Source organism: Photinus pyralis, unplaced genomic scaffold, assembly GCF_008802855.1.
Source record: "Photinus pyralis isolate 1611_PpyrPB1 unplaced genomic scaffold, Ppyr1.3 Ppyr1.4_LG2, whole genome shotgun sequence".
Classification (NCBI taxonomy): Eukaryota; Metazoa; Arthropoda; class Insecta; order Coleoptera; family Lampyridae; genus Photinus; species Photinus pyralis.
Window position 1 is genome coordinate 40,775,077 of NW_022170403.1, and position 5,527 is coordinate 40,780,603.

A 5,527-nucleotide genomic window follows, 5' to 3' on the forward strand; every position below is an offset into this window, starting at 1 on the left:
TACTCCCAATTTCCGTATTTATCTTTCATTCGAGGAGTCTTTGAGGTAGGAAATTAGTCACTAGTAGTGACAAATTACATTAAAAATTGTTACAATTTAGGTTCTATGAAATTGGTAAATCCAATTACCATAGCCAGTCATTTGCTTCAGAAAAGATGATAAATGAAAAACAAGACAGAATGCCATAAAAATATATTCTGTTGCTTACACTCACTACTTATATGAAAAGGCTATTATAAACAACAAGCTAAAAATAAAACTCTGCCTTCCAATATTAGCAGGTGGCAATTTGGGGCGTGTCAAAAGCTTTCAAAGACTTATCACTTTAATTATCCAACATAGAACGCTTCAAACCAAGCATTCGGACGCTGAGAATAGCAGATGTTAAATTGACATTTTAATAGGTTTCAATGTCGCTCTTTAACCGTAAGGGTAGATAAAGTGATCACTCGCAAGGGTAGATAAACAAACAGGTGATTATCCATTCTAATGACATTCTTATTTAAAATGGGACGCGAAGCATGATATAAAATAATGTTCAGAACATATGACAATGCTGTTTCTATGGAAACGACCGCGACGGCAGAACCTAAGCTTGCTATTTTTGAGGTCTAAATTAAATTCAGAATTGTCAGGAGCTTTGCAATGATTTATATGGCTTCTACTATAAAATAAAGTTTTGTATTATACACGACGATAAAGGGAAACTAACCATATCGTGAAAGTTAATTCGCTTGTGGCTATGCCAGATAACTACTAAGATCAGTCCTTCTGGGTTATAATCCTTGTGAAGTTTTCAGATATGAGATCATCAGTGAATTAATACGTACGTAAATATCTGGACACATTACCACGACAACTTACTTTCAATTTTCTCAGCAGCAAAAGTAAAACATGTAAGCAAAGACACTAAAAGGAAACACTTCATTTTGGAATATTGGATAGCACAACTTGGAAAATATGAGAATGCCGTCTTTAGCAGACAGTTGCCTAATTTATGCGCTTATCTTAGACATTGGACCTTTGCTTTGATAGAGATACAAGTAAATATTTTTAAATACTTTTAATTTTAATTGGAGTTAAGTGGAGTTTTGGTTTTATATTTTGGCAACTTTCGAAATTGGAAAACAATGCACTAGTCGCTGCACATTCCGCAATACACTTTTGATATTCAAAATGGAGTACGTCAATTCATTTGTGAAAATCTTAGATCATACAAACAATGATCTAAGGTGAAAATAGCCCAGATCAGGATTATTATGCGTTTGTTTTTATCGTTTAGTTTCGCAACAACCAATAACCTTATTATCAATGAAGATACCCTCTTCTAGAAAGTTTTATCCAGAAACGGAAAATTGTGGTTCTCGATATTACATACAAACATATACAATGTAACAAGGGAAAAAGTTGTTGAAATACAAGTATGGTTTGATGGGAGATATACAGTGCGTTCGAGATAAGAGGGTCACCCCAATATCTTTCATTTGACGAAATACGAAAAATTTGTTCAATATAATTTCATATCTATTTGAACGCTTATTCAAACGGCCGGTATCACTTCCGGTTTAACCGTAAATCGATGCAATTTTGGTTTTCAAAGCAATTCCTATATTTTTTACGATATTCGAAAGGGGCAGTCAATTTGCTGTGCGACAACATGTAATATGCATATGGTTGATATACAAAAAAATAGACAAATTCGATATTCAATATTTGAAAAATGTATGAAATCTAGCATGCCGTGTGTTATCAGGATGCACGGTTCCCGTTGCATTACACGGGGAGATCGTATCGTGCAAAAGTCGATCTTAAAAACAAGTTATTGTAGGTGTAGGTCTTTTCTGTATGATATGGCACACGGCATGCTAGATGTCATACATTTTCTAAAATCACGAATGTCTCCATTTTTTAGTAACGGGCGATCAAAAATGAGTTGCTGTCGAGTCGCCTTTGGAAGTTCAAGTTAGGTACGATTTCCCATGTATACAAAAATTCCAAAGTCAACTCGACAGCAACTCATTTTTGATCGCATTGTATATCAACCGTATGCATATTTCATGTTGTCGTACAGAAAATTGATTGCTCTTTTCAAATATCTTAAAAAAACACAGGCATTGCATTTTGAAAAACAAATGTCCCATCGATTTCAGGTGAAATAAACTTGTTTAATTCTTGATCTGTTACATACACGGGGTAGTACATATAGACATTTGATTTTTTCTTTACCCGTTCTTGCGAATGCATTGCAATTGCGTTCTAAAAAATACCGCTAAGTCGCAATCCAACCGGCGAATGTTGCAACATTTTGTTTATCCATTGCTCTTTAAACGTCGCTGTCAACAAGATTGAGCTCATTTTAATTTAAGATTAAAATCAATATTTTTCATAAATACCTTTAACTAGGTATATGCAGAGATTACGAAACATTTCCCTCTGCATATATACTTTTAAAATGACCACGTTAAAGCATTAGAAACCTTAGGTTGGATTTTAAAGAACTTAAACAGTATCTACTGATCAACACAACTCCAAATTTGGAAATTATGTACTCATTTTATCGTAATCTCTGAATTAAACACGATCGCAGGTAATAGCTGTTGTTTACATAAAAATCAGGTAAATTACACACTACTAGCGAGGGAATATTGCAGTACAAGGCCCCTTTGGGGCCGAGTATTTTAATTTCCGAGTAAAGTAATGTCATTTTACTGACGAGTTTTGTATTAAATTTTACCCGAAACTGTATCTTATTTAATCAGAAAAAATTTACAGAAAAATTCACAGATCTCGCAATTCTTGCAACTATGGGAAGGTGTTGAAAACAAACACACTATTACATAATATAATGAACAAGATAAAAATAAGATAAAAAAGAATGAATATGCAAATATATAGCTTATACAAACATTCAAATGGCCCACAAGAAAAATCTATAACAGCGACATATCTGGCAAAGTGGTGGGAGCTCATAAAGTATCGAAATGATTCCAATTTGATATCCACAAGTAAAGAAAAACCTAGCAAACAGGTGTTTTCTATTTCCGCTTGTTTCAATTTTAAATTTTTAGTAGGGTGAAATTTCATCTGTCATTTGTAACGATTCAACAAACTTTCACAAGGAAAGGAAGTTATATTCGTTCCAAGATTTCGCCTTATACAGAGTATTAGTCTATAAAGAATTTCGTAATTTTCACAAAAAGAAAAAGTAACAGGGGGTTGAAAAATTAATCCTATGACCATCAGACTTTAAAAAAACTCACTGTATAGATCAAAACTAATAAACCAGTAAACAAGTTTTAAAAACCGTCATTAAATTACTAAGAAATATATTTTTCGTACTTCCGGGACTAAAGTAAGAACTTCACTCCATTGAAGTGTCACTTTTTGTCCCGCCGGGATTAAATTTAGACGAAAATCCCGGAAGGATGAAATTACTAACAAGGCAATTTCAGTAGGTTGTTCCACATTTTGTATGCGCGCACTACTTCTTAAACGCATCGTACTGCTGCTCATATAGTTTTTTTGGATTTCGGTGGTATCAATTCTATACCTAGTTTGGCTGCTTTTTATCAATATCAAATACACCTTTGTCACCCACCACCAAAATTATGACACTAGCAATGACAGTTTCCAAATTATTTTTGTTACCATAGCATAGAGATTGTCATACTACAGTGACTTTATAAGGACAGTGGCGACAACTTATCATAATCCGCCATATTGGAGCTAAAAAATTGATTGTAAGATCAATATACCTTGTCATGTCAAATTGTGAGCGTAGAATTATAAATGTCAGTTTCATTTAAGTAAAGATTCTTGTTCAAAACGAACGGCGCAGAAATGATCGTTTAAAGCTTTGCAGAACAACCTATGGGAAAACAAATGCCTTCCAAATTCAAAATGGTATGGGTATATGGAAAACGGTATAATAAGTATGACATATGGTGCAATATCCAAAATGTACATATAAATAATCATTAAATTGTGTTTGAAATTTCAGTGTCTTCTGTCACTTCTTGTCCCCTGTCGCGTGTTGCTCCTTCCAGACTTAAAAGTATTTCTTTAGTCTCTTAAATGGAAGACAAAACACGTTGATCTAGTCCACGGAGTACAAGAGATCAATATTCCATGTGCTCCAGCAAACATGAAACCAATTCAAGCGTATTTACGACCACAATTGAATTTGCTGCTAAATTTCGGATAAGCTGCTTCTCTAACCAGTTTTCTATCTAAACTCATTAGGTATTTAGGGCGTCTGAACAAAATTTTACATCAATTACCAGTCGTAAGGTTAGGCACAGTTTTACATCTAAAAACACTAAGCGGATTACATACCTTATAATATCGTAATAAATCCAAACTACAGGGTGCGGCAAAGCCGACTAAGCAGTTTTGAGGAGCAATAAAAAACAATTCTTTATATTTAGAGACAATGTATTTAAATAATCTGAATTAGTAGTACATACCATTTTACATCCACTTATGTTTTAAAAATAATGTCGCTAAGATGGCGGCCGTTGGCATCAACACATTGTTGTAAGCGATGTCTGAAGTTCTCTGTAGCTCTTGCACAAATGTCTCGGGGTATGGCGTTCACTTCTTCAATAATCCTTTGTCTTAGCTCTGCTATGGTGTGGGGTCGTCTCTTGAACACCTTTTCTTTTAGATACCCCCAAAAAAAGTAATCACAGATGCTCAAATCTGGTGAGCGTGCAGGCCACCCGACATCACCCCTCAAAGAGACGAGACGTTCAGGAAAGATTTCTCTCAAAACATGAAGTGAAGCTCGAGCAGTGTGAGCTGTAGCCCCATCCTGTTGGAACCACAAGTCCCCCAATTCATGTTCTTCAACAATTTCATTCATCCTGGGTTGCAGGAAATTTTGCAACATTGCAACATAACGTGCGGAATTAACAGTCACGGTAACGCCTTCCTCCTCAAAAAAGTAGGGGCCTATCACGCCAAACTGAGATACGGCACACCACACCGTCACTTTGGAAGAATGAAGCGGTCTTTCATGAACAATTTGAGGGTTATTTTCAGACCAGTAGCGAAAATTTTGTTTATTTACATACCCGTTGAGGTGGAAATGAGCCTCGTCGCTACTGAAGAAAGCTGCATTTGGATGGATGGCTGCAAGCATTTGCTCACACAGATTGCGACGGCTGACATAGTCATCTGGGCGCAATTCTTGAGCAAACATTATTTTGTAGGGATGAAACTTCAAATCAAATTTCAGAATCCTCCTCAAACTGCGATCCGACATCCCCAATGCGATAGCATGTCTTCGAGCAGAACGTGTCGGCGAATTTTGAACAGCTGTTCTCACCTGTACAACATTTTCTGGCGTTCTGACGTTTTTGAATCGGCCATGTTTATTTCCTCTTAATGTGTTTCCAGTTTCCTCCAATCGCCGAACCCAAGATCGAATCGTGTTTGCATTTGGAACATTGTCATTGCGCGGAATGTTAAACTGTCGCCGGAAAGCGCGCTGTGTAGCGATCACAGATCGGTTGTTTTCGTAATA